Source organism: Mastomys coucha, unplaced genomic scaffold (genome assembly GCF_008632895.1).
Source record: "Mastomys coucha isolate ucsf_1 unplaced genomic scaffold, UCSF_Mcou_1 pScaffold14, whole genome shotgun sequence".
Classification (NCBI taxonomy): domain Eukaryota; kingdom Metazoa; phylum Chordata; class Mammalia; order Rodentia; family Muridae; genus Mastomys; species Mastomys coucha.
The window spans coordinates 8262214-8270720 of NW_022196896.1; the positions used below are offsets into that span (position 1 = coordinate 8262214).

The 8507-nt window shown below is 36.6% G+C and overlaps 1 long non-coding RNA gene across 1 annotated transcript; it reads right to left on the reverse strand.

The window, feature by feature from the left end:
- Positions 1-5321: 5321 nt before the first annotated feature.
- Positions 5322-7000, reverse strand: LOC116088989. Its single transcript, XR_004118089.1, has 2 exons — positions 6922-7000; positions 5322-5577 (listed from the first exon to the last, which is right to left on the reverse strand). It is a non-coding gene; the product is annotated as an uncharacterized LOC116088989 (long non-coding RNA).
- Between the last annotated feature and the right edge of the window lie 1507 nt (positions 7001-8507).

The following is an 8507-nucleotide window of genomic DNA, read 5'->3' on the forward strand; positions in this document are numbered from 1 at the left end:
TGCACCCAGAGACCTAACAAAGAAAGAAAACTTCAGACCAGTTTCCCTTATGAATATCGATGCAAAAATACTCAATAAAATTCTTGCAAACCAAATCAAAGAACACATCAAAATGATCATCCACCATGATCAAGTAGGCTTCATACCAGAGATGCAGGAATGGTTCAATATATGGAAATCCATCAACGTAATTAAACAAACTCAAACAAAAAAGCCGTATGATCATCTCATTAGATGCTGAGAAAGCATTTGACAAAATCCAACATCCCTTCATGGTAAAAGTATTGGAAAGATCAGGAATTATATTCACATACTTAAACATAGTAAAAGCAATATACAGCAAACCAGAGGCCAATATCAAACTAAATGGAGAGAAACTTGAAGCAATCCCACTAAAATCAGGGACTAGTGAAGGCTGGCTACTCTCTCCCTACCTATTCAATATTGTACTTGAAGTCCTAGTCAGAGTAATTAAACAACAACAGGAGATGAAAGGGATACGAATTGGAAAGGAAGAAGTCAAGTCATCACTACTTGTTGATGATATGATTGTATACTTAAGTGAACCCAAAAATTCCACCAGAGAGCTCCTAAACCTAATAAATAAATTCAGCAAAGTAGCTAGATATAAAATTAACTCAAGCAAATCAGAGGCCTTCCTCTACACAAAGGTTAAACAGGAAGAGAAAGAAATTAGGGAAACAACACCCTTCACAATAATTACAAATAATATAAAATACCTTGATGTAACTCTAACTATGGAAGTAAAAGATCTGTTTGACAAGAACTTCAAGTCTCTGAAGAAGTAAACTGAAGAAGATCTCAGAAGATGGAAAGATCTCCCATGCTCTTGGATTGGCAGGATTAATATAGTAAAAATGGCCATCTTACCAAAGGCAATCTACAGATTCAATGCAATCCCCATCAAAATTCCAACTCAATTCTTCACAGACTTAGACAGAGCATGTTGCAAATTCACCTAGAACAACAAAATCCCAGGATAGCCCAAACTATACAATATAGGAACCTCTAGTGGAATCACAACCCCGGACCTTAAGCAGTACTACAGAGCAATTGTGATAAAAACTGCATGGTATTGGTACAGTGAGAGGCAGGTAGATCAATGGAATAGAATTGAAGACCCAGAAATGAACCCACACACCTATGGTCACTTGATCTTTGACAAAGGAATAAAAACCATCCAGTGGAAAAAAGACAGCATTTTCAATAAATGCTGCTGGCTCAACTGGCAGTTAGCATGTAGAAGGTGGCACATTGATCCATTCTTAGCTCCTTGTACAAAGCTCAAGTCCAAGTGGATCTGGGACCTCCACTTCAAACCAGGTACATTGAAACTAATAGAATAGAAAGTGGGGAAGAACCTCGAGGAAATAGGCACAGGGGAAATTTTCCTGAAGAGGATGCCAATAGCTTATGGTCTAAGATCAAGAATTGACAAATGGGACTTCGTAAAGTTGCAAAGCTTCTGTAAGGCAAAAGACATTGTCAACAGGACAAAATAGCAACCAACAGGGAAAGATCTTTACCAATCCTATATCTGATAGAGGGCTAATATCCAATGTATACAAAGAACTTAAGAAGTTAGACTCCAGAGAACCAAATAACCCTATTAAAAAGTGGAGTACAGAGCTAAACAAAGAATTCTCAACTGATGAATACTGAATGGCTGAGAAGCATCTAAAGAAATGTTCAACATCCTTAGTCACCAGGAAAATGCAAATCAAAACAACTCTGAGATTCCACCTCAAACCAGTCAGATTGGCTAGGATAAAAGACTCAGGTGACAGCAGATGCTGGAGAGGTTGTGGAGAAAGAGGAACACTCCTTCATTGCTGGTGGGATTGCAAGCTGGTACAACCACTCTAGAAATCAGTTTGGTGGTTCCTCCAGAAATTTGACATAATTCTACTGGAGGACCCAGCTATACCACTCCTGGGGGTATACACAGAAGTTTCTCCAACATGTAATAAGGACACGTGCTCTACCATGTTCATAGCAGCCTTATTTATAATAGCCAGAAACTGGAAACCACCTAGATATCCCTCAACAGAGGAGTGGATACAGAAATTGTGGTACATCTACACAATGGAGTACTACTCAGCTGTGGAAACAATGAGTTTATGAAATTTTTAGGGAAATGGGTGGATCTGGACAATATCATCCTGAGTGAAGTAACCCAATCACAAAAGAATATACATGGTATGTACTCTCTGATAAGTGGTTATTAGCCCAGAAGTTAGGAATACATGAAGAAAAACCCACAAACCACATGAAACACAAGAAGAATGAAGATCAAAATGTGGACATTTCATTCCTTCTTAAAAGGGGGAACAAAATCTCACAGAAGGAGTTGCAGAGCCTAAGTATGGAGCAGAGACTGGAGGAAGGACAAGCCAGCCTAATATAGCTATCTCCTGGGAGGCTCTGACAATACCTGACTAACACAGATGTAGAGGCTCACAGCCATCCATTGAACTGAGTACAGGGTACTCAATGAAGAAGTTAGAGAAAGGACCAAAAGAGCTGAAGGGTTTGCAGCCCCTTAGGATGAACAACAATATGAACTAACTAGTACCCTCAGAGATTCCAGGGACTCAACCACCAATCAAGGACTATACAAGATGGGAGTGATTGTTTTGGCAGCATGTGTATAGTAGAGGATTGCAAAGTCGATTATAAATGGGAGGAGAGGCCCTTGGCCCTGTGAAGTTTCTGTGCCCCAGTGTAAGGGAATGCCAGTGGGAGAGGGTGGGGTGGCAAGCATGGGAAGGGGGGAGGCAACACAGGTTTGTTCTTGTTGTTTTTGTTTGTTTGCTTGCTTGTTTGTTTGTTTTTGGATGGGAAACTGGGAAAGGCAAAATCATATGACATGTAAATAAAGAAAATATCTAATAAAAAAAAAGATAGTAAAGCAAAGTTTCATGGTTAGGCATTCTTGTGTCACAAGGGGCTCCAGAAATAATGAGTTAATGCCCTTCAGATACAACTTTTGACAGAAATAGGTACCAGACATATCATTACCCCTAATCCTTTAGTTCAGTGCTGGTGACAGACTCTTCATTTTCAGAATTGTTGAGCACAATTTAGACACATGAATGTCAGAAGTCTGGTGTCTGGGAAATTTTTCTAAGTTATTTGGAATTCCTAACAAGCTTTCTTAAAAATAAATAAATAAATAAATAAATAAAACAAAGTACATGGAAATCAGAACAGACAGGTCTGGTTTCCAAATTATTTCTTAGAGCTGACTCAGCATAATGAGGTGTTAGTTGTTTGGACATATGGATTGTTCCTAGACATTTGTTTGATTTATTTTCCAACCTCAAATGAAGTCTGCATGAGTTTCCCTCAGGAGGCTTGGTAAGGAGCCTACCATCAGTACTCAGTGTTCCTATTTCCTTCCTGACTACCTGTAAATAGCCATAGTCCTTTGGTCATCTCTAATGGTACACGTGGCTTAGTTTCCTCCTTCTGCTACAGAGAACAACTGTCTTGTCCTTTTTAATTTTGCAGGCAATGCAGCTCAAGAGAGCATTACTATATTCTGTAGATTGTCCTGAAGTATTGTGAGGCCCTGCCTTACCTTGAATGAGCATGTTTGAGATCCTGGCCTGTACATGTCAATAAAATATAGGCCAAAGGCCGTGCTACAGAAATGCAAACACACACATATACACACACACACACACACACACACACACACACAGACACACACACACATACACCTACCACATGCACCAGAGAAGGGGAGCGGGTTGTGTGTGTTGGGTGGGGAGAGCCTAAACTCTAGATGTCCTTCCAGTGGGCCAGAAGAGAAAATGATCTTTCTATTTCTGCTGAGAAACAGGACATGTGTTACTTCAGTGCTGAACCTTAACGTCAAGAACTGTGATCTTCCTTATTTCCTTGTGGAGCTGTGTCTCTTTAGCTGAAAATAAAAAAAAGCATGCTATCCTAGTTTCTTTGTATCGTTAACAGTCTCTGCTTCTTTTTGTTAGATCCTTAAATACATGATGAAATATGTTATTAATAAACATGTATGTGGAGGTTACATTTATTTATTTTTTAAAGATTTATTTACTTTGTATATGTGAATACACTGTCACTGTCTTCAGACACCAGAAGAGGCCATCAGATCCCATTTCAGATCGTCATGAGCCACCATGTGGTTGATGGGAATTGAACTCAGGACCTCTGGAAGTGCTCTTAACTGCTGAGCCATCTCTCCAGCCCCTGGAGGTTACATTTAAATCCAACATATGCTTCTCCGTCTTGGTATTATTTATAAAAAATAAAAATAAAAGCATATATTGAACCTAATTCCAAGATGATATGTTCCTGGATTCTTTTTTGATTATTTTGTTATTTTATTTTTATGCTTTCACTACCCATGTACCAAAATTTTAGGCTACAAAATGAGGAAAACAGAGCAAAGATAACTTGAATTAAGTAGTAAAAGATACCGTGTTAGAAAGCTAAGTACAAAAACCAGTCTACCAAAAGTGCTCTATCAGCATACCTCCAGGGATGAACCTGATTGAAGAATCAGGAGGATGAAGAAAAGACAAATCCACAGCCACATAAAGAAATTGTGTATGGAGGAAGAGCCCCTCATTTTATGTTCAGAATAAAACAGATAGGTAATGTTATTGCATAATCATCAATAAGGAGGTAAAGTTATTACAAGCTGATAAACAAGAAGTTAAGCTTATTATGAACAGCTGGATCAAGGAGACAAAAGACAGAATTGACTACTCAGGATAGTAGAAATCTCTGTAGGGGACAGTCTTCAAGTCATAAATATCTGGGGGTGGGGTATGATAGAAATTTTTTGAACAGGTTACCAATATCCACATACAGAGCAAAGGAAGTGTTTAGTGTCCCTCTGGCCCTTGTCACAATAGGAAGGAATTTGGCATCTTCCTATGAGTCTGGAGCTGTCGGTCTTTAATATCCCCATGCCATGTCAACAGTACTTAGGACTCCACTCACTCAGGACTTGGCTGACTCCACAAACAGAAGGATTTGGCTAACCAGGCAGAAGAATAAAAATGGAAAAATAGGGAAAAAAGGAAAAATGAAAAACTAGGATATAAAATCTTCATATAAAATTTTACTCTTTTGCATTTATTTCACAGTAGATACACAATAAATAAAAGTAGCATTAAAATGTACACAATAATATAGGGATGAGTGATATTTGTACATTTGTGTATGTTGTCTAATGTCTAAATAAGGGAAGTATATTTATCTTATTAATTATTTACTTATAACAAACATGTCAAAATCATTTCTTCTAATTTTCAGACACAGGATATCCAATCATTTTATATTTATCTCTAATATGCAATCCAATATTGCATCAGAAATTCTTACAGTTGTCTGACAGTAACAGTCGTTCCCTTGCAGAACTGATCTCTATCCATTGGAAACAGCATTGTACATGATTGTACATGCGATTCTTGATATTAGCATGTGTAGAGTTGACATAATTGAGATTGTCCGGTGCCTGTCCTTATTCATTCCACACCAAAAACTCCAGTTCCTTCCAGATGGCTGCAAATGACAGAAGATTGTTCATGTTTTACTGCTGATTTTTCCATTGTGAATATGTACCATGTTTTTCTCTATAAATATATCCAGTAACAAGCACATTGTTTGTATTCTTTCTTGGCTGTTGTATAGATGGCTGTAATAAATATGTGTACAGCTGTCTCTGTGATAAAGAAGATGGCATTGACAAACTGATGTCAAAGAGGGGCTTATGCCAAGTGATACAGGATGATGAGCTGCAAATTATTAACCTGATATTGAGAATTAAAATGGAAAATTATGAAGTTCTTATACTCTGTCTCAAGAGCAAGGACATAAATTTAAAGTTGAACATGAAGATAATATTTACTGAGTTGAGTGCATTGATAAATATTTATTTGACTGTACTACTAGGTTTTTTATAAGACTTCATTTTGAGACTAGCAGTAAAGGTAACTTCATTTCTTTTTCTAAGTATAATAAACTCAATAACCGATTATACTAATTTTAATATTAGATATGGAGCTTAATATCCTAAAATACTTAGGAACACATTCATGAATGTAGCCTAGTACATGCTTATACTGCCTCCCTATAAATAGCTGCCAGCTCACCAAGACCAGTTCTACATTTTCTTTACGTTTACCCAAAATCTGAAAGGAGAATAATCTAAAATTTCAAGATTTGGTCATTATAACAAAAGCCAGTATAATGACTCTCCCAAAACAATATCTCAGATTTCATTTTGTTGAGAACACAAAATTCCCCTTAAATGCTGTGTTCTGTTTCAGAAACAATTAGCAAAGAAATACTACATAAATCTGAAACTATGGAAACGTGGCAGCTAAGAATGAGGAACATGCTACTCTTTATCCCAGGTGTATCAAAAATGAATATTCACAGATTGAGCCTCAAAGATTAGAAGTACTGGTGATAAATTTCAGCTTCATAAGAAAGATTGATAATATCTTAATGAATAAGGAAAATATCTTCTTTTGAAAGATGAAGATTTGTGTAGATTTGTCCCTATATAATACCCAAGTGAAAAAAAATGACAGATACTCAAGTATGAACAAAATTGATTTATAGCTAGATCAGAAGACAAGAGATTAGTGAAAAATGCAGAAGAGTAATAAAAGGTTGAATCTAGCTCAAATCCAGACTAATCAAATAAGATTTGAAAGAAAACTTTGATAAATTGAGATAAATAGTGGTGGCTGATTTTATTATTAGTCAAGGTGATTGGTTTCATGCCATTGAGGTCAGTTTTACTAAAGTTCTTGTTTTGTTTTGTTTTGTTTTTATCACTGTATTTTAAGAGCATAACTAAAACCAAGGATACACAAATATTCCCAATATCTGGCTTACCTCTTCTTTTTTTAATGTATCAATCTTCACCCAGTAATATAGGACTCAGCTTTGTTGATCTCAAGTTAGGGACTACAACACCAAAACAAGAACTGGCTTATATCCTCATAAAGAAATCTTTGATTCACCATGACTACACATTGTTGAGTTATAGTTCTTCTACTTACTTAGCAGGCTTTTCCAAACTAACACTGTGGATCTCCACAGCTGTTTCTCATAAGAGAGCATGATTTGACATTTCCTTATTTAAAGAGACACTGTTCTCCTAAGAGTGGCTGGGCGTCAGAAGGCTATTGACTTCCCTTAGAGTTTAACATCTTTTGGCAAGTTTTAAGAATCAATATTTTCCCAACATTGGCTTCATGTTAGCAGTCCTGCACCAAACATAGGTTGAAGTGCTTCTAATTAAACTATATTTCATAGTTAATATAAATCATGAATATTTAAAGTTAAATAACAGAGAAGAAGAAATAAATGTGTATAGAACTGTACATCTGAATGTTACCCAGTGCTAGTTACTATTCTAATGTGGAACCCTCCTGAGGCACCCTGTTGTTAATCTTAGACAGCTCTATGGGAACTCCTGAGGGGCTTTACATTCCATCACTACAAAGAATTCCAGTAAACACATGGAAACCACTAAAAACTCAGACTATAAAGAAGGTAGAGGGGAATGAAGAGGTCAGATGACATATCACTAGTATCCCAGTGCTTCATCTGCTTCACATGTAAAATGGCATAAGGCTGAACAGACACACAGAAGGAAAGAGAATGGAAGAAAGGAAGAAAAGAAGAAAGAAAGAAAGAAAGAAAGAAAGAAAGAAAGAGAGAGAGAGAGAGAAAGAAAGAAAGAAAGAGAGAAAGAAAGAAAGGGAGGGAAAAGGAAAAGTCAAGGAAAGAAGTCATGAAAAGCGAAGGTTGTGATTTAAAGAAATAAATTCTTCCAAATGTCAACATTTTTCCCAGATTCATTCAATGAAGACACTACAGATTAATCTGCTTAAATTAAAAAAATGAATATTCTTCAATTTTAAAATCAGATGCACATCAAAAATTCATCACTGTAAAAACATATCAAATAGACACCTGTTTTCTATACCTTCAGAAACAAAAGTATCCATGGACAACTGGAGGGCTGTATACCAAATAAGCTATATAGTCAGGGTAGAAATGATACAGAAAAATTAAGATGGCTGTTTGGCCAGTGTGTTTAAACATGTTGTCAGTCAGTAATATGGCCACATAATCCCTTGATTCTCTCCTTTAAGGCAAAATCCTGCTTCTCTGTTTGGGAATTCTATATGGAGTTGAGCCAGAAGATGGGACAACTCATATTTGGATTTTAACACTGCTTATACTAACATTCATCATTTTAAATGTGTCTACATTGAATCTTTTACCTGAAAAGTAATATGACACATCCCTAGCCCTATGACTAGAAATTATGCCCTGTGCTTCCCAACACTTCTCTTAGTAATCATAAATATTTGGCAAAAGCCACAATGCCTGCTAAATGGCAAGACATGCTGGGCAAATCTTTTTCCCAAATCTTATTTTTTTCTTCTCAGGTTCTAGTCAGAAAGCAC